The sequence below is a fragment of the Saccopteryx bilineata genome, chromosome 9 (assembly GCF_036850765.1).
Source record: "Saccopteryx bilineata isolate mSacBil1 chromosome 9, mSacBil1_pri_phased_curated, whole genome shotgun sequence".
Taxonomy (NCBI): domain Eukaryota; kingdom Metazoa; phylum Chordata; class Mammalia; order Chiroptera; family Emballonuridae; genus Saccopteryx; species Saccopteryx bilineata.
Window position 1 is genome coordinate 68,204,646 of NC_089498.1, and position 27,037 is coordinate 68,231,682.

The window sequence follows — 27,037 nt, forward strand, 5'->3', positions numbered from 1 at the left end:
TCCCAATACCATTTATTAAAGAGACTGTCTTTACTTCATTATACAAACTTGCCTCCCTTGCCAAATATTAATTTGGGTGTATTTCTGGGTTCTCTGTTCTGTTCCATTGATCTGTATGCCTGTTCTTATGACAGTTCCAGGCTGTTTTGATTACAGTGGCCTTGTAGTATATCTTTTCCTTTTTTAACTGAGAGTCAGGGAAGCAGAGACAGACTTCTGCATGCACTCTGACTAGAATTCACCCAGAAAGCCCCCTAACAAGTGATGTTCTGCCCTTCTGGGCCACTGCTCTGTTGCTCAACAACTGAGCTATTTTAGTGCCTAAGGCAAGGCCATGGAGCCATCCTCAGCACCAGGGGACAACTTTCCTTGAACCATTCAAGTCATGGCTGTGGGAGTCAAAGGGGGGAGGAGAGGGATGGAGAAGCAGATGGTTGCTTCTTCTTTGTGTCCTGACTGGGAATTGAATTCGGGACTTTCACACACCAGACTGACTACCGTGGAGCAAACTGGCCAGGGACTATATCTTGATATCAGGAAGTGTGATACCTCCAACTTTGTTCTTCATTTACAAAATTGTTGAAGCTATTTGGATTCTTTTTTGGTTCCATACCAATTTTGACAAACTGGTCCTGACTGGTTGGCTCAGTGGAAGAGTACCTGCCTGGAGTGTGAAAGTCCTGGGTTCAATTTCCAGTTAGGGAACAAAAGAAAGGTTACCATTTGCTTCACCCTCCCTCCCTTTTCTTTCTCTCTCTTTCTTCCCCTTCCATAGCCATGGCTTGATTGATTCAAGCACAACAGTCCAGCGCAGTGGTGTTCAACCTTTTTTGAGCCATGGCACATTTTTTACATTTACAAAATCCTGGGGCACACCACCTACCAAAATGACACAAAATGACACTCTAACTGTTAGAGTCTAACACAGTACATATTATACATATAGTTAATAATATAGTTTCTAAATGTATTTATACTCATTAGTGTGAAACCAGGGCCTGTTTCGATGAACACAAAAGGGATATCCTGGCAGGAATGGTAGAAAGACACACATGAAGCTCTTCCTCAACAGTTCTCAGTCTCTCTCTGTTTTTAATTTTTATTGCAGTCAAGCTTGAGAAGCTCAGCTCACATAGATATGTGGTTGAAAATGGGAGCAATGTCAAAATAGCTTTGTTGGCCAGAATGGGGAACTCCTTGGCAACAGATAACCAAAAACTGTCCAAAGAAAGATCAGCAAACTTTAGCTTTAAAGTTAGATAACATTGTGATGCATTGTATATCATCCTCTGCGGGGGCCTCTTTTAAAAAGAAAAAGGTCAAATATCTATATATACTATCAGGATAGACATAACCAGCTGAGGCTGATACAATCCTTTGTATTTCTGTGATGTCATCTAGTGGTGGCAACATTTACCTCCAGTCCTGACCAGGATTAGAAATCGGGACCATGGGAAGGAGTAGCAGCTTCAACTACTAGCTGCAGCCACACAATGACAAGTGCGTGGCAGCCCGAGCGGGGACCTTCCTGGGTGTGCATGAGAGGTGGCCTACTATTGGTTCATTGTTAGTGGTCGGGATGAATCCTAGAAAGTGATTGGTCAGTGAGCATTCCCTGTGCCTCCACTCTTCCTGTTGCTGATAGCTGGAGGGATTGTGAGGGGAATGTTTATGTTCAGATGGAGGTGGCTGGTGGTGGGTCAGATAAATAGCCTCTGCAGGCCATATCCAGCACGCAGGCCATAGTTTGGGGACCCATGTTTAATTTCCCCATGGCACACCTGACCATGTCTCATGGCACACTGGTTGAAAAACACTGGTTCAGCGTTAAGAATGGTGCCTCAGGCACTAAAAATACCTTGGTTGCAAGCATGGCCCCATATGGGCAGAGGATTGTCTCCATACTGGGGTTTCCAGGTGGATCCACATAAGGGAAAATGAGGGAGTCTGTTTCTATATCTCCCCTACTCTCACTTAAAAAAATAAAAAATAAATAAATTATATATAAAAAAATTGATGAGCCTTTAACTGGACTCATCAAGAAAAAAGAGAGAAAATGCTAATAAATAAAATCATAACTAAAAGCCTTACCAGGTGGTTGCACAGTGGATAGAGCATTGGTCTGGGACACTGAGGACTCAGGTTAAAAACTCCATGGTGTCCAGCTTGATTGTGGACTCATTCAGTTTGAGCATGGGCTTAACAGCTTGAGCATAGGGTTGCAGCTTGAGCATGGGGTCATAGACATGACCCAGTGGTGATTGGTTTGAGCCCTAAGGTCATTAGCTTGAAGCCCAAGGTTGCTGGCTTGAGCAAGGGGTCACTGACTTGGCTGGAGCCCACCGGTCAATGTACATATAAGAATGCGATAAATGAATAACTAAGGTGCTGCAATGAAGAGATGATGCTTCTTATCTCTCTTCCTTCCTGTCTGTTTGTCTCTGTTTGTCTGTCTGTCTGTCTCTCTATCTCTCTCTTAAAAACTAAAAAAAAAGAAAGAAAAGAAAAAAAAGAGGGGAAGTAAAAACTGACATCACAGAAATACAAAGGATTGTAAGAAAATATTATGAAGAACGATATGCCAAAACATTGAAAAACCTGGGTGAAATGAATAAATTTTTAGAAACAGAATCTTCCAAACTGAATCTGAAGGAATCAGAAAACCTGAGCCAAGCAATTACTACAAATAAAATTAAAATAGTTATCAAAAAAACTCCCAGGGAACAAAAGTCATGGACCAGATGGCTTCACAGATGAATTTTATCAAACACTCAAGGAAGAAATAACACCTATCCTTTTCAAGCTATTCCAAAAAATTTAAGAGGAAGAAAGACTTCCAAGCTCATTTTATGATGCATGTATTATCCTTACTCCAAAACCAGGTAAAGACATGACAAAGAAAGAAAACTATTGGCCAATATCTCTGATGAAGCTATATGTTAAAGTTCTCAAGAAATATTAGCAAACCAAACCCAGTAATACATTAAAAAGATCATACATCATGATCAAGTGGTAATTATTCAGGGGAGGCAAGACTTGAACAATATTTGCAAATCAGTAAACAGGATTCAATACATAAACAAAAAAATATAAAAATCACATGAGCTCTCAAAGTAATATTTTTGCTGATATATTTTCTCAGGTAAGGGAGATAAAGAAAAAAATAAACAATGGGTCTATATTGCATAGTAAAAGACACTATTAACAAAATAAAATGATAACCCACCCTATGGAAGAACATATTCAGCAATACATCTGATAAGGAGTTAATAATTAAATTTATACACATATAAAACTCAATATCAGAAAGGTAAACAATCCAATTAAATAATGGACAATGGACTTGAATAGACACTTCTTCAAAGAGAACATATTGATGACCAAAGGCATATGAAAAAACACTCAATGTCACTAATCATCAAAGAAATGCAAATTAAAACAAAAATAAAATTTTATTTATTTTTATTTTTTATTTATTTTTTATTTTTTATTTAGACAATTAAATTTAACAGGGTGACATTGGTCAACCAGAGTACAAAGATTTAGAGAAAACATCTCCACATCATTTGGACAGACAATTATGCTGTATACCATCACCCAAATTCAAATCATCCTTGGTCACCTATATTTTATTTCTCTTTAAGACCCTCCCTTTCCCCCTACACCCCTCCCTCTCATTTTCCTTCCCCCTGGTAACCACTGCACGTTTATCTATGTCCATGAGTCTTAATTTTTTGTCCCACCTATGTATGAAACAATACAGTTCTTAGTTTTTTCTGATTTACTTGTTTCACTCTGTATAATGTTATCAAGGTCCATCCATGTTGTCGTAAATGATATTGTCATCATTTCTTATGGCTGAAGAGTATTCCATTGTAAACATGTACCACATCTTCTTTATCCAAACCTCTATTGAAGGGCATTTTGGCTATTTTTCCATGTCTTGATCACCATGAACAATACTGCGATGAACATGGGTGTGCATGTGTCTTTATATACCCATGTTTTCAAGTTTGGGAACATATACCCAGTAGAGGGATAGCTGAGTCATATGATAGTTCTTTTCTTAACTTTTATGAGGAACTACCATACTTTCTTCTATAATGGTTATACTTATCTACATTTCCATCAACCTTTTTCTCCACTGCCTCTCTAGCACTTGGAATTATCTGTCTTGTTGATAATAGCTAATCTAACAGGTGTGAGGTGGTATCTCATTGTAGTTTTGATTTGCATCTCTCTAATAACTAGTGAAGATGTGCATTTTTTTCAAATATCCATTGGCCATTTGTATTTATTTTTGGAAATTGAAAAAGATAAAATGAAATGGAAAAATATTTCTTATTTGTGGATAAAAAGAATTTTAAAGAAGAATTAATATAATTAAAATGGCCATATTACCCAAAGCAATATACAAATTTAATGTAATTCCCATCAAAATTCCCATGTCATTTTTTAAAGAAATGGAACAAAAAATAGTCAGGTTTATATGAAATCATAAAAAACCTCAAATAACCAAAGTAATTTTAAGGAATAAAAATGAAGCTGGAAGCATTACAATATCTGACTTCAAACTATACTACAGAGCCATGATGATCAAATCATCATAATACTGGCAGAAAAATAGACACACAGACCAATGGAACAGAATAGAAAGCCCAGAAATAAAACCACATATATATGGTCAAATCGTCTTTGATAAAGGAGCCAAAAACACACAGGGGAGAAAAAAAAGCCTCTTCAATAAATGGTACTGGAAAAATTGGAAAGCCATATTTAAAACAATGAAAGTTGACTACAGCTTGTCCCCTTGCACAAAAATTAATTCAAAATGGATCAAAGACCTAAATATAAGATCTGAAACAATAAATTACATAGAAGCAAACATAGGTACTAAACTCATGGACCTTGGCCGCAGAGAAAATTTTATTAATTTGACCCCAAAGGCAAGGAAAGTAAAGGCAAAGATAAATGAATGGGACTACATCAAACCAGGAAGCTTCTGCACAGCAAAAGAAACTATCAAAATAACAAATAGACAACTAAATGGAAGATGATATTTAAAACAACAGCTCAAATAAGGGGCTAATATCCAAAATATATAAAGAACTCACTAAACTCAGCAACAAACAAGCAAACAATCCAATAAAAAAAATGGGAAGAGGACATGAACAGACACTCTCACAATGAAATTAAAACCATTATCACACCTGCCAGAATGGTTTTTGTTAGGTTTGGGGAGGTGTGCTGTGGCTGCCAGAGTCTAATTCTTGGACAAGCAGGAACAGGGAAGTGCTGACAGGGTCCCTGTGAGGCCAAGAACAAAGAGATCAGCACAGAGTTGGGCAAACATCCTGCATTCTATGAGTCAGAGACCCTTATCAGAAGTTTATGTTTAAAATTCGCCACTGAGCGAAACCCTTCCCCTTGTTGCTATGCTGTGCGCAACCCCCCTAGCGAATAGCGAACTGCCACATCTACTTCTGTTTAATGCTTGCTCACTTAGGATATATAAGGACCTAGTTGTAAGCACCAGGCACGACTCTCGTTTGCAGCCCCTTGTGGGTACGGTGTCTCCGGACACCTTGAGAGTTCACCCCTGCGCAGGTTAAACTTGGCCAATAAAGCAAGACCTAAACCCCTGAAAGTCTCCGACATTTGTTCTTGTACCCGGTGGATGCAACATTTTCGGGAGCTGGTCCGGGATCTCCCTTGGTGGAGTTCTGGATCGGAGACCAGAGGGACAGCTCAAGCTGAGTAAGTACTCACTGAGGATCCTCTTTTGGTTTGGCTTTTGGGCTCCAAGCAAGCAATCCTGAGGTAGTAGGTGGGACGCTGCCGGCAACCTACCCAGGACTTTCAGAAGCAGGACGCTGCTCTCTGAAAATTTGGATTTGTTAACTCTAGAAGTGACCAGTCACATTAGAAATCTCTCTCTTTTTGCCATGCTGTGCTGCGTTCTGTCTGAGCTTGAATGACTGAGTTGAGTGTGAGAGAGGCAAGTGTGTTCCTTGTGTTGATAGTGTGTGTCGCCTGTATCCTGCCCCTCCTCATTATTCCTGAATCATCTAGGATGGGACAACAGGAGTCTGTGCCAGGATCCCCGCTCAAGTGCCTGTTGAATTTTTCTGATTTCCAGAAGAGGGCTCAGGAGTACGAAGGTCCGTCACCAAGTCCAGGTTTCCTCTGGACCCTGAGCCAGCTAGAATGGCCTATGTTTAATGTAGGCTGGCCCACAGAGGGCACTTTTGATCTTCCAACTTTATTTGCTGTCAGAGCCACTGTCTATAGGACATCCCACCCAGACCAATACCTGTATATAGATGTGTGGGTAGATATAGCCACCGAGCGGCCTGGGTACATTAGAAAGTGTCTGAAGGACAGACAGCGAGAAAATGGATGGTTTGTCTTGCTACAGGAAATAGGAAGATTGGGAGAGTCAAAGAAAAGGAAAAGGGAGAAGCCCATCTCCCGACACGGCCTGGTGAGCCATCCAGGCTTTACTCTGTTTTGCCTGGGCAGCCAGAGGACCACCTAGACCTGGTGAATTCCCCTCCACCCTATCGGCAGCAGGAGGAACCAGATTTCTTGCAACAGGATGTGAGCAGGCTCTTGAGCCCGCCCCACACCTGAGGAGGGGCGATCTATGGTGTGGGAGGTGCTGCCGGCACCAGATGTTGGTCCACAGGCACCTCCTCGCCTCATCTATGTGCCTTTTTCTACTAGTGATTTATACAATTGGAAGCATCAGAATCCCCCATTTTCTGAGAAACCTCAGGGATTAATATCTTTCCTTGAGACCATTTTTAGGACCCATCAGCCTACATGGGATGATTGTCAGCAAATTTTACAAACCCTCTTCACTTCTGAAGAAAGGGAAAGAATAATGAGAGAAGCTGCAAAAGCGGTATTGGGAGAAGAGAGGGAAACTCGGGAGGGAAGAAGGGAAATAGAAAATATTCTCCCGTCTCAACCTCCTACTTGGGACCCTAATACCGCTGGGGGAAGGGACATGCTCCTCCAGTATCACCAGGCTCTGTTGAGGGGGCTCAAGGCAGCAGCTAGAAAACCTACCAACTTCAGTAAGGTTAGTGAAGTCATCCGGGGAAGAGAAAAGTCCCCAGCAGCCTTCTTAGAAAGACTCATGGAGGCTTATAGAGTATATACCCCTCTAGATCCTGAGGCAGAAGAGAACAAGAGACTAGTAAATATAGCCTTTGTGACTCAGGCCACTCCAGATATTAGGAAAAAGCTTCAAAAGATAGAAAGATTTGAAGGAGAAAATAGAAGCATGCTATTAGAGATAGCCCAGAAGGTGTATGTCAGTAGGGATGATCTGGAGGTTGGCAGGGCAAAGGAAGTTGCCAAAATCCTGATTGCTGCCCAGAATCTTCCTCCCCAATGAAAAGGGGGACAGCAAAAGGTCCAGGGACAGCGAATAGCCAAAGATCAATGTGCCTATTGTAAGGAGAAAGGGCACTGGAAAAAAGTGTCCAAAGTTGAAGGCCAACAGCCAAGGGCCAAAACAGAGCTCAGATGTCTTGCTCCAAACCTTAGACTGACGGGGCCAGGGTTCCATTCCCATCAGCTCCCAGGAGCCCATGGTCACCTTGACAGTCGAAGGAAAGCCAATAGACTTCCTAGTCGACACGGAAGCCACCTTCTCAGTCCTAAAGCAACCACCAAAATAGTAGCGGCAATGGGCAAAGCAGAAGCCTATCCATGGGCTACCACAAGAATTACCAACTTAGGCTGAGGCACTATTACTCACTCCTTCCTAGTCATTCCAGACTGCCCTTACCCACTGCTTGGCAGGGACTTATTGCAGAAACTTCAGGCCACCATTACCTTCCGACGGGAGGAAAGCCGTACGAGGGACAAGGAGGTGAAGGTCAGCTTGAAGATAACTACCCCACTGTCTGAAGAATACTTACTTGCCACAAGCCAAGGAAGTAAGGAGAAAGGAGCAGGGATTCCGGATGCCCTGCATGCTCGGGTACCTGAAGTTTGGGCAGAAACCAACCAACCAGGTTTGGCAACCCACCAACTGCCTGTCCTAATACAGCTGTTGAGCACTGCCATCCCTGTTAGGGTCAGACAATACCCGGTCCCGGCCCGAGCCAGACAGGGCATTGCACGGCACTTGCAACACCTGCTGAAAGCAGGCATACTCTGAGAATGCCAATCAGCCTGGAACACCCCGTTACTCCCCATCCAAAAGCCAGGGACCCATGACTACCGCCCGGTGCAGGACCTGTGGGAGGTGAATGCACGGGTAAAGACTATCCATCCAACGCTGCCCAACCCATATACCTTACTGAGCTCATTGTCCCCTACCCATACCTATTATTCGGTCCTGGATTTGAAGGATGCCTTCTTTTGTATTCCCCTGGTGCCTCAGAGCCAAGAGATCTTTGCCTTTGAATGGAATGACCCAGAAAATGGACTGGTGGGGCAGTTCACTTGGACCAGATTACCACAAGGGTTTAAGAATTCCCCCACCATTTTTAATGAGGCCCTCAGCAAAGATCTGCAGGCTTTCTGCTCCTCCCATCCATCAATCGTACTGCTCCAGTATGTGGATGACATCCTCATAGCTGCCAAGGATGAAGGAGAGTGTGAGGAAGCTACCTCGGACCTGCTACAAGATCTCGGGCGAATGGGGTATCAAGTCTCTGCCAAGAAGGCCCAGATTGTGATGCAAACTGTAAGTTATTTGGGGTATAACTTACAGGGAGGGCAAAGGACATTGTCCAGCCAGCGAATCCAGACGGTCTTGCAGATCCCCGAGCCTACCAGCAAGAGGCAGGTATGAGAATTCCTGGGTGCAGTAGGATACTGCCGACTGTGGATATTAGGCTTTGCAGAACTAGCTAGACCCCTACACGAACTAACCAGGGAAAAGGAAGAATAATTCATATGGACAGATAAAGAAAAGCAAGCGTTCCAAGCGCTTAAGGAGGCTCTAGTACTGCCCCAGCTTTGGCCCTGCTGGATATGGCCAAACCCTTTCAGCTATTTATAGCAGAAAAGGGAGGGGTAGCTCTAGGGGTACTGAGTCAGGAGCTCAGGCTGTGGAAGAGGACCGTCGCCTATCTGTCCAAGAAACTTGACCCTGTAGCCTCAGGATGGCCAGCATGTCTGAGGGCACTTGCTGCCACCTCAGTACTAGTCAAGGAGGCTAGTAAGTTGACTTTGGGACAGGACATCCAAGTAATTGGGGAACATTACATAGAGCAAGTGCTACGAGCACCTCCTGACAGGTGGCTATCCAATGCAAGGCTGACACAATATCAGTCTCAGTTGTTGAACCCTCCATCTGTTCAGTTCCTCAAAACAACTGCCCTGAACCCAGTGACCCTGTTGCCAATATCGGAGTCCACAGTGGATCACAGTTGCAAGCAAATCCTTGACACGTGACTGGCTCCCGCCCGGACTTAAGGGATCAGGCCTACGAAAAGGCAGACCTGGCTCTCTTTACTAATGGGAGTAGTTTTGTCAAGGATGGACAACGGTATGCAGGGGCAGCCGTGACTACAGGAGATGAGGTCCTATGGCAGAAAGTGCTGCCCGCAGGGACATCTGCACAGAGGGCAGAGCTAATAGGACTAACCAGGGCCTTGCAGATAGCGGAGGGAAAAGTTGCCAACATCTATACTGACAGCCGCTATGCATTTGCCGCCACCCATGTTCATGGAGCCATATATAAGGAGAGAGGCCTACTGGCAGCAGGGAGGAAGGACATTAAGAACCACAGTGAAATTCTTGCCCTCCTCGACGCCATTTGGCTACCTACCAAAGTTGCCATTATCCATTGCAAAGGACACCAGAAGGGGGATTCTCCTATTATAAGAGGTAACGACCTAGCAGACTCAGTTGTGAGAGAAGCAGCCACTAAGCCACAAGAAAGCCTTCTTCCATTGCTGCCTAAGCCAACGCTACCTCCAGATCCTAGATACTCCCCAGAAGAAGAGCAGGAAGGGATACAGTTAAAGCAGAAGAAAAATCAGCAGGGATGGATAGAACTTCCTGACTCCCAGCTCTATTTACCCCAGGGAATAGTAAGGGAAATAGTGAGAGATATTCATACTAGCACTCACCTAGGGCAGAATAAGCTAGAACAACTTGTCAAGAAATATTATTCCGGGCCCAACATCAGGGATATTGTCCACTCCGTTGTCTCTAGATGCAGCATCTGTGCCAGGGTGAACGCCCAGAATAAGAAGTTGCCTCCCTTTGTGAGGTATCAGGGGAAAGCTCCTGGAGAGTTATGGGAAGTAGATTTCATAGAGATTACCCCTTGGAAGTCAGGTTATAAGTATCTATTAGTATTAGTAGACACCTTCTCTGGATGGGTGGAAGCATTCCCCATGCGAGGAGAGGCTGCTTCCTTCCACAGTTTGCAAAGTCTTATTAAGGGAAATCATACCTAGATATGGCATTCCCCTAGCCCTAGGATCAGACAATGGACCTGCATTTATCTCTAGAATATCTCAAGAACTAGCCACTAAGCTAGGTATCAATTGGAAATTGCATTGCATTTATAGGCCCCAAAGTTTAGGACAGGTAGAAAGGATGAACAGGACTCTAAAAGAGACTATAATTAACTTGAAGGAGGATACCGGCAAAAACTGGGTTGAGCTCCTCCCTTTCGCCCTCTTTAGAACCAGATGTACCCCCTATCTCAATAAATGGAGCCCTTATGAAATCTTATTTGGGCAACCTGTGCCCCTTGTACCCCGATTAACCAGGGAGGAGCTAGAGGTTTCTAATCATAATTTTCTCAAGTCCTTGCAGGCCCTGCAAAACATCAGAAGCGAGGTGTGAACCCTCCAGAGATCAGCCCAACTGGACCAGAAACACAGCTCCCAGTTACCAGAACCACCAGAGCCTGGACAGTGGGTGTGGATTCTTAACCACAGACGGGGCAACCTTGAGCCGCGTTGGAATGGACCGTTCCAGGTGCTTCTGAGTACACCCACGGCCATTAAAATAGCAGAAAAGCCTTACTGGATCCATCTCTCCCACATAAAACCAGCTCAACTTGACTAGGTAACGGGAGCCCAGCACTCAGACCCGAGGAAGTGGAGGGTCCGTGCAGATCCCAAGGACTCCTTAAGATTGCGGTTCACATCTGCATCCAGATAATGGGGGGACTGACGAATCCCATGAGGAAATTCATCATCCTAGGAGGACTACTGTATTTATTAAAATTTACAGAGGGTGAATTGGGGCCGACACTAACCGCTGAAAAGCTACTCCAGATGCTGTGTGGCCCCCCTTGTGAGTGCAGAGGAGGAACCTCTTCCATTCTACCAAAGCAGTACTCAAGACAGGTTGACTGTTCTAATAAAATGGCATACCTCGCCTCAGAGAAAAGTATAGGGGGAAGTCTCACACAGAAGTGGGTCTGCTGGGACAAACCTCACATAATTCCCAGTTTTAGGCAAGCCAGGACCCTGTCCTGCTGAGTGCACTAAATTCCAGGATCAAATGCACTCCTCTTGTTATGAAAGTTTTCAGGAATGCACTAGTGGTAATAATACCTATTTCACTGCCATCCTTCAGAGAACCTGAGCTGGCGTGAGCCCGGAAATAGGATCACATGGCCCAATGCAGGCCTTATGCAGAGGGGAGCCCAGAAAATCCATATGTTGGTCCAAGGTACCCCCTCTACATATTTCGGATGGTGGAGGACCCCAAGATACTATTAGGGAATCTATAGTACAAGAAAGAATTGAACAAATCATTAACCTTATATACCACAAAATTAGTTATCATCCTTTGGCTTTGCCAAAGGCACGAGGTGTCGACTTAGACACTCAATCCTCTGATATACTCCTAGCTACCCATCGGGCACTAAGTGCCACAAATCCTGCCCTAGCTACTGACTGCTGGCTTTGTATGACCCTAGGCAACCCCATGCCAATTTCTTTACCAGCAGCATTCAATGAGTCTTTGCTTACCACACACCCAAACTGCAGTGCTAACATTACTTTTAGAGTTCAGCCCATGGACTTCCTTAATACCTCTTGCATCTCAAGTCACCCACAAAATAACAGCTTTGATATAGACGTTGGGTTTGTGGATTTTGCTAATTGTAGCAAATTCATTAATTTCAGCTCCCCCTTCTGCCCTAGCAGGGGGCAACTATTGCGATGTGGAGGTAACCTAGCTTTCTCCTATTTGCCCGCCAATTGGACTGGGGTCTGTGTGCTAGCCACTCTACTACCAGACATAGATATTATACCCAGGGAAGAGCCTATTCCCGTCCCCACTTTGGACTATATCGCAGGACGCTCTAAGAGAGCTGTTACACTCATCCCACTGTTGGTAGGCCTAGGTATTACCGGGGCCATAGCTACTGGTACTGAGGACTAGGGCTTGCTGTTCATTCCTATGCTAAGCTTTCTAACCAGCTAATAGATGACATTCAAGCCATATCTAGTACAATTCAAGATATTCAAGATCATTTAGATTCGCTTGCAGAAGTAGTCCTGTAGAATAGGTGGGGTCCAGGGGTCCCCAAACTTTTTACACAGGGGGCCAGTTCACTGTCCCTCACACCATTGTAGGGCTCCCACATACAGTGCTCCTCTCACTGACCACCAATGAGAGAGTTGCCCCTTCTGGAAGTGCAGCGGGAGCTGGATAAATGGCCTTAGGGGGCCAAATTGCGGCCTGTGGGCCGTAGTTTGGGGACGCCTGGTAGACTTACTTACAGCAGAGCAGGGAGGCATCTGTTTGGCTCTATAGGAACGTTGCTGCTTCTATGCCAACAAATCTGGTATAGTCCGAGACAAAATCAAAAGGCTACAAGAAGATCTAGTAAAAAGAAGAAGAGCCCCTTATGGAGTTGCCTCAATGGTGTTTTTCCTTACCTTCTCCCTGTACTAAGTCCATGTATTGGTTTCCTATGCCTCTTGTCCTTAGGGCCCATTTTGTTCAACAAGCTACTCAGTTATTTTAAAGAAAGAATAGAAGTAGTGAAGTTAATGGTTCTCTCCCAACCTTATACCATTCTTCCCACTAATGAAGAATCAAGGGTTTGATTTATGCCCAGAAGAGATGGGGGAATGTTAGGATCAGGGAGGTGTGCTGTGGCTGCCAGAGTCTAATTCTTGGACGAGCAGGAACAGGGAAGTGCTGACAGGGTCCCTGTGAGGCCAAGAACAAAGAGATCAGCACAGAGTTGGGCAAACATCCTGCATTCTATGAATCAGAGACCCTTATCAGAAGTTTATGTTTAAAATTCGCCACTGAGCGAAACCCTTCCCCTTGTTACTATGCTGTGCGCAACCCCCCTAGCGAATAGCGAACTGCCACATCTGCTTCTGTTTAATGCTTGCTCACTTAGGATATATAAGGACCTAGTTGTAAGCACCAGGCACGACTCTCGTTTGCAGCCCCTTGTGGGTACGGTGTCTCCGGCCGCCTTGAGAGTTCGCCCCTGCACAGGTTAACCTTGGCCAATAAAGCAAGACCTAAACCCCTGAAAGTCTCCGACATTTGTTCTCGTACCCGGTGGATGCAACAGTTTTCATTAACAAATCAATGACCACATGCTGGCAAGTGTGAGGAGAAAAGTAACCCCCCTGCACTGCTGTTGGGAATGCAGACTCCTGCAGCTACTGTGCAAAACAGTATGACATTTCCCCCCAAAATTAAAAATGGAACTGCCTTATGACCCATCCATCCCACTTCTAGGAATAAACCCTAAGAATCCCAAAACACTAATTCAAAAGATGATATGCATCCCCATGTTCAATGCAACATTGTTTGCAATATCCAAGAGCTGGGAACTGCTGAAGTGTCTGTCAGTGGATGAGAGGATGGAAAAGCTGTGCTAAATTTATACAGTGGAAAACTATGCAGCCATAAAAAAGAAAAAAAATCTCAACTTTTGCAGTGGCATGGACAGACCTGGAGACTGTAATGCTAAGTAAAATAAGCCAGGCAGAGAAAGACAGATATCATATGATCTCACTTATATGTGGAATCTAAGGAATGCAATAAACTGAGGAACAAAATAGAAACAGAGGCAGGTTCACAGGGAACAGATGGATAGCTGTTAGAGGAAAGAGGGAAGAGGGGAGAGGATCAAAGAAGGCAAAAGAATTAGCTAAAATCCTATATACATAACACACACATATAGACAACAAGGTAGCAATAGCCAGAGGGAAAGAAGAGGTAGAGGTAGGGGGAGGGGATAAAGGGGAGAAACGGGTGTTTTAAGAGACTTAATGGGGGGGCACTCTGTGGAGTGTAGAGGGTGTTTTATTGAATGGCATACTTGAAACTATGTAAAAACAATAAATCAAAACTAAAAATAAAAAACAAATGTTTTCAATAAATTGGTAGAGATCTGAGTGAATTACATTTTAAAGAAAGATAGAGATAGTCAAGCATAAACACTCAAAATAGAGGAAGAAGACTGGCAGTCAGAAGTAAATACTACAACAAATAGGGTCTGAATAATGGAGGAAAAGGGTGGTTCATAGCACTGAATAGAGATGGCCTTGAACTCATCCAAACACATCTAGCCTGATAACAGAGTATACTTTGGAATAAGAAGGACTGTGTAAAGAAATGTGCCATTCAATGTGGTCATTCTATCATGAAATTCCCCTAATGGACATGTAAGTTAATATCAGTTTTCAAGGTTCCATAGAGTTGTTGCCACTGTTAATATAGGGATGAATTTACAAGTGAAAAGAAGTCACATATGGATATTTACAGTATGATTCTGTTTACTCATCTCAAAGTCTTATTATCTAAGCTCTGGCCGGTTGCCTCAGTGGTAGAGCATCCACCTGGTGTGTGAAGTCCCGGGTTCCATTCCAGGCCAGGGCACACAAGAGAAGTGCCCATCTGCTTATTCACCCTTTCCCTTCTACTTTCTCTCTATCTCTCTCTTCCCCTCCTGCAGCCAAGGCTCCACTGGAGCAAAGTGGCCTGGGCACTGAGGTTAGCTCCATGGCCTCTGCCTCAGGTGCTAGAATGGCTCTGATTGCAGTGGAGCAAGACACCAGATGGGCAGAGCATCGCCCTCTGGTGGGCATGCCTGGTGGATCCCGGTAGGGCGCATGTGGGAGTCTGTCTGCCTCCCCCCTGCTTCTCACTTCGGAAAATACGAGAAAAAAAAAAGAAGAAAAAAAAAAAGAAAAAAATCATATTAGCTAAACAATGCATTGTTACTGGCTATATTCATAGCTGGTAAACATTTTAAAGCAATCAAATGATAAACAAAAGTTCTATTAGAGGTTGCCTAGGGGAAGGAGGGCATAGTAAAGTAAGAATAACATGTGGTGATGGAGAAGCTGTATGAGCTTAAGAAAGTTCTATTTCTCTCTTTTTTTAATTTTTCTGAAGTGAGAAGGGGGGAGGCAAACAGACTCCCACATGCGCCCAACCGGGAACCATCTGGTATGCCCACCAGAGGGCGATGCTCTGCCCATCTGGGGTGTTGTTCTGTTGCAACCAGAGCCATTCTAGCGCCTGAGGCAGAGGCTATGGTGCCATCCTCAGTGCCCAGGCTAATTTTGCTCCTATGGAGCCTTGGCTTTGGGAGGGGAAGAGAGAGATAGAGAGAAAAAAGAGGGGGAGGGGGGAGAAGCAGATGGGCACTTCTCCTGTGTACCCTGGCTGAGAATTGAACCCAGGACTTTCACAAGCCAGGCTGATGCTCTACAGCTTTGAAAACCAGCCCGGGTCAAAAGTTCTATTTCTTAAGCTGAGTTATAGGTAAATATGTGCTTATTTTATTATCATTATATAGTATTTTATGTATATTTCATCATAAATAAATATTAATTTTAAAATACCCAGTTATAGCCATAAAAAGTATTATATAAGCTCTTCTACTTTTGTATCTTGTTTTTGTCCCTCAATAATATACTGCAGTCTGAAAATTTCCTACTATTATTAAAATTTCATTGAAAATAGTATTTGTAATAGTTGGAAAAAAATTCTTTTTTAAGGCTTACAATACATATTATTTGGTACTTTCTTAATTGTTATTTCTATAGTATCAGATTTATTTCTATTATAAAATAAAAATGGGTACAATGGCAAATTCATAGCTTCAAATATATATGTATTTTAAATACAATATCTGCAAGTCTTTTTTAGCCTGTTGGTCGCACAGCTCACTGCTGAAGCAGGCATCTGTGGGTATGCATAGGAAGAAAATATTGTTGTCTTGTTTTTGTCTATTTCATATCCAGAGAGTCGAGTTGCTGCTTTTGCCTGAGGGCAAACTGCAGGGAAATGAGCTAGTATGACATGCTTTCATGCCAAGCAGAAAAAAAACAACAAAAACATGGAAGTGAAGTTATCCACACAAATTAGGACAGACAGCCAGTCACAGCCTGCCCACTCATTCTGCTAGGGGAGCAACCAAGCAAAAGTAAGGTATCCTATTTGTTTCACCTTGTTTCCCTCTGGAGTTTAGGAGTTGATAACAAAGAAAGCAGTCAGGGAGGAGGAGCTGGAGACAGTCAGCCCTGAGATAGCTTTGTGATGGGGCAAAGGATCGCTGAGGTTAATCTCCAGAGACCGAATTGGTTTTAAAGGAATATTTCAGGCAGCTTTTTCTTTTGGTTTGCTATTCAACAGACAAAAGAAAAATAAGGGGAAAAAAAAGAAAGATAAAAGCCCTAAACACGTGAAGAAAATAATCATCTAGTTATCTGTTTGGGAGGGTCTATACATTAGTAAAAATATTATAAACATTAAAAAGATATTCCCTTGGTAGTTTGTTTCTAAATAAAAACGTCGGCACTATATCTGAAACAGCACTGAAAAGATGTCGGGTTCTGCTTGCTTCTGTTTCATTAAACACTGTTCTAAACGACACTGAAATATCAAAACCATGTCCAAAGGCATTTGAAATCTGAATTACAATGATTCTTTGAAGTTGAGTTTGAGGCTAGATTGTCTGAATTTTAAATAACTGCAACAATATATTTATAGGTAATTTGAGCAAAGAGTCTGTATTTCAGAGTAAAGAACCCACTGAAAATTCCCTTCTGCTTCTGTTCTCTTCAACTGATCACTCTTTCTGACTCTTTGTATGAATTTAGCTTCATACATCTTATGCTCTGGGAAACTATTCTAGATATTATTCCATTGAGATTTAGATATCCATCAGTCTGTATAATATTGTATCCTCCTTAAATCGACTGTGACATCTTAATGGACATGCACTTTGTTCCAAATGGCATTGCAACACCCAGCATAATGGTAGACACATGCATGGTAGGTGCTCAATAAATATTTGTTGAATGAAAAAACACTGAGACAGAAAACATCCCCAACATTGTTAGTCCTTGTGTGATATAATTCAAAGGATCAGCAAACTACAGCAATCATTCCCAACATAGAATTACCAGAAAGTTCAGCTAATGTTATAGACATTACATGTTATTAATGTACAGCTAATGTTCTTGTTAATGAATAATCAATGGTCAGCTAGGCCAAGCATGAACATACCCTACACAGATTTAATTCTGGAGTTTACCATTAAACAGACCTGAAAGCTATACTAAAGTAAATTGTGTTTGAGTAGTGCAAATATTTTTACAAAGTGCAACAAGTAATTGTAAGTCATTACTGAAAATCTAATATGTAAGAAATTCTCATTTTAAGGTGCCCTCTGAACATAGTGGGTTTTTTTTTCTTTTATCAATTTTGGTAACATGCCCATTTTATGGTGGGAAGCCACTATTTTCATGGCTCCACCGTTAACAGTGGGAAAATTACTAAACCCAAGTATTAGATTTTTTTTATCTTTTTTTTTTTAAAGGCATTTTATTTATTTATTTATTTATTTTTATTTTTTTACAGAGACAGAGAGAGAGTCAGAGGGATAGACAGGGACAGACAGACAGGAATGGAGACAGATGAGAAGTATCAATCATTAGTTTTTCGTTGCGACTTCTTAGTTGTTCATTGATTGCTTTTTCATATGTGCCTTGACCGTGAGCCTTCAGCAGACTGAGAAACCCCTTGCTGGAGCCAGCGACCCTGGGTCCAAGCTGGTGAGCTTTTGCTCAAGCCAGATGAGCCCACGCTCAAGCTGGCGACCTCGGGGTCTCGAACCTGGGTCCTTCCACATCCCAGTCCAATGCTCTATCCACTGCTCCACCGCCTGGTCAGGCAGATTTTTTTTTTATCTTTAAAATGAAAACAATATCATGTTGATAGAACTGATATAGGATTAAATTTGATGGTGAAAGTAAATCCCCTAAACGTAAACCTTTGCTACCCTGTAAATCTTTCATGAATGTTATTTCCTTCTAGCCCTCCAGGAGTCACTGTCAGCATTATACACTAAAGAGGGGAATAGGATAAATTTTCCTACTTTTTGGGTTTTGAGACTTCCTTATATATTCCAGATGTAACTATCTTTGGTAGGTTATAAGATGTGCAAACATTCCTTCCTGGTCAATGCTTTGTAATTTTATTCTCTTAAAAGGAAGGTAGAAGTGGGGATGGGAGGATAAATCGTGATTAAAGGAGACTTTGACTTGGGGTAGTTAACATACAATATAATCTTTATTATATGCGGCTTAAGTGTCTGTTTGTCGCCGATAGCTTATTGGTTGCTTGCGTAACTGTACTAGCCAATGGGGTGAAGTTGCCATGGCTGAATGCAAATTGAGCGGGTCAGGGGGAAGGTGAACATTTGCTTGCATAGGCAATCATCTGTTTTACATAAAAACTATGTCTTAACGTAATTTCCTTTAAGAATACCTCCTAGAAAATACAGCACTGAAGAGGAGAGAAAAGGAGCTAAAGCTGCACAAAAATGGCTTTCTCGACAAAAAGAAACCACTGAGCAGAGAAAGACAAGGCTTGCTTCAGTCACAAAGCAAATGCATCTTTCTTGGCAAAATGAGACTGATGAGCATAGAGAAACAAGGCTTGCCTCAGATGCAAGACAAAAAAGCCTGTCTCGACAAAATGAGTCCCTTGAACAAAGGCAGGAGAGAAATGCAAAAAATATGACAGAGTAATGCTGACCGAACGCAAAAAGGATTAAAACAGTTTCAAACAGAAAAACTTTAATTTTTGAACATTCCTCTGGTGACATGAATATTAAATGTGAACACTGTCAGTCCTTAAACTTCAAGTTAGAAACTAATCGATTTGACCGTGGCAAGAAAGGATTTTCTCATTCCAAGAATTGATTTGGCTCCATCTCAAACAGGGTTGCCGTTTCAATTGAGACGTAGACAATTCCCTGTAAAACTTGCCTTTGCTATGACCATCAATAAGTCTCAGGGCCAAACGCTTAAGCGTGTTGGCATTTTTTTACCTGAGCCTACATTTGGACACGGTCAACTTTATGTTGCCTGTTCAAGAGTTCGTGAAAGAACGGTCGTAAAATTAAAAATAATTGATGGTCCTCTGCAAGGCGAGCTTAAAAATGATGGAAAGATCTACACAAGAAATGTTGTGTACAAAGAGATCTTTGACATGTGAATTAACATTTTATTATTTAAATCACCTTTATTTATTGAGCTAGCGGTGGCTCTTAAGAAATGTACCGCCAGTGGTTTCCTTCATTGCACTCTACTTTAAGCAATTAAGCAAGTAGAAAGGGGAAACCCTGTGGGGCACTAAGCAAAGGGGTGTCCTCACCGCCTGCCCTGGGTAATTCAGTTTGAATTAGCAGACACCATTGCACAAATCATTTTAATTACAATTTATAATATCTAGAACAGTGGTCATTTCGTATGATCGCCGGGCTTTCTAGTATACAAATAATGTATTATAGAAGTGTACACATTAAATTTATATAATTTTATTAACCAATGTCACCCTAATAAATCCAATAAAAAGTCAAGTGGAAAAAAAAAGGATCTTTCAGAGTTGTTGTTTTTTTTTTCTTTTTACTTCTGAAAAAATCCAAATTAAAACTTTTAATTTCTAAGTCATAGTTTGGTGGTGTTTCTAAGGACCAAAGTCACAAAATTTTTGCCCTGCATTTGTTTCTTAAGAGTTTTAGTTTTATATTTTACTTTAAGTCTATCATCCAATTTAAATTAATTTTTGTGAATGATGTAAGGTATAAATTGAAGTCACTAATTAATTTTTGGCATATCTATATTTAATTGTTCCAGCACTATTTGTTGAAAATATTACTCTTTCACCTGATCAGGCAGTGGCACAGTGGATAGTGTGTTGCACTGGGACTCAGAGGACCCAGGTTTGAAATCCAAGGTTGCCGACTTGAGCAACGGCTCATCTGGCTTGAGCATGTGCTCACCAGCTTTAGCACAAGGTCGCTGGCTTGAGTGTGGAATTATAGACATGATCCCATGGTTACTGGTTTGAGCCCAAAGGCCTCTGGCTTGAAGCCGAAGGACACTGGCTTGAGACCAATGTCGCTGGTTTGAGAAAGGGGTCACTTGCTCTGATATACCCTCACCCCCCACCCCTGTCAAGGCACATACGAGAAAGCAATCAATGAACAACTAAGGATACTAAGGAGCCGCAATGAAGAGTTGATGCTTCTCATCTCTCTCCCTTCCTGTCTGTCAGTCACTATCCATCCCTCTCTCTGTCTCTCTCTCTATCTCCATCACAAAAATAAAAAATATTACTTTTTGTTCATTGAATTGTCATTGCACCTCCATTAAAAATTTCTTGATTTGTGGACTCTCCAATTTGTCTCATTGACCTATGTGTTTACTCTTTTGCAGATCCCTCTCTGAATTAGTGTAGTTTTATAGTAAGTCTCAAAATTAGGTACAGTGGATTCTCTAAATCTGTTTATATTTTCAAGTAATTTTGGCTAATCTGGTCTCCTTTTTTCCTAATATACATAATTAGTCTACAACTAGAAAAAATTCTGCTGTACTTTCTTTTATTGTCATACATTTATAGATCAATTTCAGAAAAACTGGTATTTAACTCTTAATTCTTCTAATATTTGAGCATGAAATTTTGCTTTTGTTTTATCTATTTAGGTCATTTTTTATTTCTTTAATCAGCATTTCATACTTTGCAACATACATAAGCACATTCTTTTTTTAGATTTATACCAAATATTTCATTTTTTTGAGCTGTAGTAATTGGTATTCTTTTATAATTTCGGTTTCCAATCACTCTTTGCTAGTAGATGAAAATAATATTGATTTTTGTACATCTACCTTATTACTCTGAACTTGCCAAATTTACTTACCATTAGTGACCTTTAGTTCTATAATCTTTTTGAGTGTGTGCGTAATTTCTTAGAATTCAAAATCATGCCACCTGCAAATAAGACCAGTTTTTTTCCCCCTTCTCTTCCAATCTATATGCCTTTTATTTCTTCCTCTTACCTTATTGTGCTAAGTCTTTTTAACACATGTTGATAAAAGATGAAGCAAATATCTTTGTCTTGTTCCTGTGGTAGGAAGAAAGCATTCATTCTTTTATTGTTATGTATGATGTTAGTTGTAGGCTTTTTGCTAAGTATTGTGCCTTTAGGAAAAAGTTAAAAGAACTCACTTTTATCAAGATAGCAGAATCGTTTTCTATTTCTAGTTTATAGAGAATTTTATTTATTTATTTATTTATTTATTTATTTATTTATTTATGTTTACATAGATTCTAGGATTGCACTGAATGCATCCCCTCTCCCCCTTATACTCCTCAACATCTCCCTTGCCCTCTCCCTACACAGCCATCTTCCCTTCTCTTCAGTTTTATCCCATCCTATCATCCCCTATCCCTCTGTCCTCTTTTCCACTGTTCCCTTTGATCCCTCATCTGTCTCAATTCCGTTCCTCAATTCTCATTATTCCTTGGGTTCCTCAAATGAGTGAGGTCTTATGATATTTTTCTTTCTCTGCCTGGCTTATTTTACTTAACGTAATAGTTTCCAGGTACATCCATGTAGTCGCAAAAGGTAAGATTTTCTTATTTTTCATGGCCCCATAGTATTTTATTCTATATATGTACCACTTTTTTTTAATCCACTGGTCCACTGATGGACACTTGGGCTGTTTCCGGATCTTCACTATTGTGAACAATGCTGCCATAAACATGGGAGTGCATTTTTTTTTTTTAGTTGGTGATATGGTGTTCTTGGGATATATGCCTAAAAGTGGAATGGGTAAGTCAAAAGGGGGTTTTATTTCTAATTTTTTGAGGAATCTTTATACTGTTTTTCACAGTGGCTGCCCCAGTCTGCATTCCCACCAGCAGTGCAGGAGGGTTCCCTTTTCTCCACATCCTTGCTAGCACCTATTATGTATTGTTTTGTTAGTGATAGCCATTCTGACTGGTGTGAAGTGGTATCTCATTGTGGTTTTAATTTGCATTTCTCTAATGATTAGTGATGTTAAACATTTTTTTATCTGCCTATTGGCCATCTATATGTCCTCTTTGGAGAAGTGTCTATTCATTCCTTTCCCATATTTTTATTGAATTATTTGTCTTCGTGGTGTTGAGTATTACAAGTTCTTTATAAATTTTGGTTATTAATCCCTTATCAGTCATATTGTTGAATATGTTCTCCAATTGTGTAGTTTGTCGTTTTATTATGTTCATATTGTCTTTAGCTGTACAAAAGCTTTTTTGTTTGATATAATCCCATTTGTTTATCCTGTCTTTCATTTCACTTACCCAGGAAGATAAATGAGCAAATATATTGCTGCAAGAGATGTCGGTGAGCTTACTGCCTATATTTTCTTCTAAGATGCTTATGGTTTCACAGCTTACATTTAAGTCACTTATCTATTTTGAGTTTATTTGTGTGAATGGTGTAAGTTGGTGGTCTAGTTTCATTTTTTTGAAGGTAGATGTCCAATTTTCCCAACACCATTTGTTAAAGAAACTGCCTTTACTCCATTGTATGCTCTTACCTTCTTTGTCAAATATCAGTTGTCCATAAAGGTGTGGGTTTATTTCTGGGCTCTCTGTTCTGTTCCATTGATCTATATGCCTGTTTTTATGCCACTACCAAGCTGTTTTGACTACAAGGGACTTGTAGTATAACTTGATATCAGGAAGTGTGATGCCTCTCACTCTATTCTTCTTTTTCAAAATTGCTGAGGTTATTCATGTTCTTTTTTGGTTCCATAAAAAATTTTGAAATATGTGTTCTATATCTTTGAAGTATGTCACTGGTGCTTTAATTGGTATTGCATTGAATTTATAAATTGCTATGGGTAATATAGACATTTTAATAATATTTATTCTTCCTAACCATGAACACGGTATATGCTTCCACTTGTTTGTATCTTTTTTGATTTTTTTTATTAAGGTTTTATAATTTTTTGAGTACAAGTCTTTAACCTCCTTGGTTAAATTTACTCCTAGGGGCCCTGGCCGGTTGGCTCAGCGGTAAAGCATCGGCCTGGCATGCGGGGGACCTGGGGTTTGATTCTCGGCCAGGGCACATAGGAGAAGCGCCCATTTGCTTCTCCACCCCCCTTCCTCTCTGTTTCTCTCTTCCCCTCCCGCAGCCAAGGCTCCATTGGAGCAAAGATGGCCTGGGCGCTGGGAATGGCTCCTTGGTCTCTGCCCCAGGTGCTAGAGTGGCTCTGGTCGCGGCAGAACGACGCCCCAGAGGGGCAGAGCATCGCCCCCTGGTGGGCAGAGCGTCGCCCCTGGTGGGCGTGCCAGGTGGATCCCGGTCGAGCGCATGCGAGAGTCTGTCTGACTATCTCTCCCCGTTTCTAGCTTCAGAAAAATACAAAAAAAAATTTACTCCTAGGTACTTTATTTTTCTGGTTGCAGTAATGAAGAGGATTCCTTAATTTCTCTTTCTGACAGTTCATTGTTGGTGTATATTAATGCCTCTGACTGCTGTATATTAATTTATACTCTGCCACTTTGCTGAATTCATTTATCACGTCAAGACTGAGAATTTAGGGTTTTCTATATACAGTATCATATAATCTGCAAATGATAGTATTACTTCCTCTATTCCAATTTGGATGCCTTTTATTTCTTCTTCTTGTAGGATTGCTGTAGCTAGGATTTTCAGAACTATGTTGAATAAGAGTGGTGAAAGGAGGCACTCCTGCCTTGTTCCTGATTTTAAGGCAGGGGTCCCCTAACTTTTTACACAGGGGGCCAGTTAACTGTCCCACAGATCATTGGAGGGCTGGACTATAAAATAACTATGAACAAATTTCTATGCACACTGCACACATCTTATTTTAAAGTAAAAAAACAAAATGGAAACAAATACAATATTTAAAATAAAGAATAAATTTAAGTCAACAAACTGACCAGTATTTAAATGGAAACTATGCTTCTCTCACTGACCACCAATGAAAGCAATGCTCCTTCCAGAAATGCAGCTGGGGCCGGATAAATGGCCTCAGGAGGCCACATGCGACCCACAGAACATAGTTTGGGAACCTCTGTCTTAAGAGGATTGCTTTTAATTTTTGCCCTTTGCTTATGATGTTAGTTGTGGATTTGTCATAGATGGCCTTTATCATGTTGAGGTATATTTCCTGTATTCTTACTTTGCTGAGAGTTTTGATCATAAATGAGTGCTGAATTTTATCAAATGCTTTTTCTGCATCTATTGACATTATCATGTGATTTTCTACTTTCTTTTGTTTATGTGATAAATCACATTGATTTATTTACAAATATTGTACCAGCCTTGCCTCCCCAGAATAAATCCCACTTGATCATGATGTATGATTTTTTCATGTATTGCTGGATCCAGTTTGCTAATATTTTGTTGAGGATTTTAGCATCTAAATACTTCAGGGATATTGGCCTATAATTTTCTTTTTTTGTGTTGTCTTTGCCTGGTTTTGGAATCAGAATTATGCTCACCTCATGAAAGGAGCTTGGAAGTCTTCCTTCCTCTTGAATTTTTTAAATAGCTTAAGAAGGATAGGACTTAGTTCTTCTTTGAATATTTGGTAGAATTCCCCTGTGAAGCCATCCGGCCCAGGTCATTTGTTTGTTGGGAGTTTTTTGATAACTGTTTGATCTCATTTGTTGTAATCGGTCTGTTTAGGTTTTCTGATTCTTCCAGATTAATTTTTTAAATATTGTATGTTTCAAAAAATTTGTCCATTTCTCCTGGGTTGTCTAATTTTTTGGCATACAATTCTTCATAGTATTTTCTTACAATATTTTGTATTTCTGTTGTTTTGGTTGTTATTTCTCCACTCTCATTTCTAATTTTATTTATTTGAGTCCTCTCTTTTTTTCTTGGTGAGTCTGGCTAAGGGTTTATTGATCTTGATTCCCTTTTCAATGAACCACCTCTTGATTTCATTGATCTTCTGTATTGTTTCTTTAGACTCTATGTCATTTATTTCTGCTCTTTATTTTTTCCTTCCATCTACTACCTCTAGGCTTTATTGGTGTTCTTTTTCTAGTTCTTTTAGATGCAGGGTTAGGTTGTTTATTTGAGCTTTTTCTAGCCTCTTAAATTATGCCTGTAGTGCTATGAACTTCAATCTCAGTACTGCTTTTGCTGTGTCCCATAAATTTTGTGTTGTTGTATGCTCATTATCATTCATTTCTAGGAATTTTTAAAATTTAATCTTTGATCTTATTGTTAATCCATCTGTTATTTAATAACATACTATTTAATTTCCATGTGTTTGAGAATTTTTCAGTTTTTCTGTTGTGGTTGATTTCTAGTTTTATGCCATTGTGATCAGAGAAAGTGCTTGATATGATTTCAATCTTCTCAAGTTTGTTGAGACCGCTTTCATTCCCTAACATGTGGTCTATCCTAGAGAATATACCATGAGCACTTGAAAAGAATGTATATTCTTCTGCTTTAGGGGGAAAGGTTCTGAAGAGACCTATTAAATCCAATTGATCTAGTGTATCTATTAAGTCTGCTGTTTCTTTGTTCATTTTCTTTCTTGAGGATCTATTTAGTGATGTTAGTGTGGTATTGAAATCCCCTACTATTATAGTATTGTTGTTTATCTCACCCTGTATATCCATCAAAGTTTACTTTATATATCTATGTGCTCCTATATTAGGTGCCTAGATATTTATAATGGTTATATTTTCTTGTTTGATTGCTCCCTTTATCTTTATGTAGTGACCTTGTTTATCTCTTACTATAGCCTTTATTCTAAAGTTCATTTATAAGTATTGCTACTCCAGGTCTTTTTTCATTTTCATTTGCATGAAATTTTTTTTTTCATCCTTTTACCTTTAGTCTATTTGTATCTTTTGTTTTGAGGTGTGTCTCTTGTAGACAGCATATGTATGGGTCCTGTTTTCTTATACCTGCAGCTACCCTATGACTTTTGATTGATTCATTTATTCCATTTACATTTAAGGTTATTATTGATATGTAGTTATTTATTGCCATTTTATTCTTTAAAATTTTATTCCTCTTTTACTATATTCTATTCCTTTTTTGTTCTGTTTACAACAAGCCCCTTAACATTTCTTGCAGCATTGGTTTGGTTGTAATGAATTCCTTGAGGTGTTTGGGTGGTTTTGTTTGTTTGTTTGTTTTTTGTCTGGGAAGCTTTTTATTTCTCCTTTAATTTTAAATGATAGCCTTCCTCGATAAAGAAGTCTTGGTTGTAGGCTCTTGATCTGCATTACTTTGAATATTTCTTACCATTCTCTTCTGGCCTCAAGTGTTTCTGTTGAGAAGTCTGATGTCATCCTTATGGGGGCTCCTTTAGAGGTTATAACCTTTTTTTCTCTAGCAGCTTTTAATATTTTCTCTTTTTCTCTTAGCTTTGGTATTTTAATTATAATGTGTCTTGGTATAGATTTTTTTGGGTTTTCTCTTTATTGGAGTTCTCTGTGCTTCTTGAGCTTGTGTGACATTTTTCTGCATCAATTTAGGAAGTTTTCAGCTATGATTTCATTGAACAAGGTTTTTATCCCTTGTTCTTTCTCTTCTTCTTCAGAAACCCCTATGATGTGGATGTTATTTCTCTTTAGGTTGTCACAGAGGTCTCTAAGAGTTTCCTCATATTTTTTCAGCCTCTTTTCTTTTTACTGCTCTGCTTCTGTGTTTTTGGTTACCATTTCTTCTAAATCGCTGATTCAATCCTCTGTTTTATTCAGCCTGAAATTA

General features: G+C 40.5%; 1 protein-coding gene across 3 annotated transcripts in view; it reads right to left on the reverse strand.

The window, feature by feature from the left end:
• The window catches only part of CTNNA3 (catenin alpha 3), a 2,095,157-nt gene that overhangs the window by 498,576 nt on the left and 1,569,544 nt on the right, over nt 1-27,037 (reverse strand). The window lies entirely within an intron of this gene.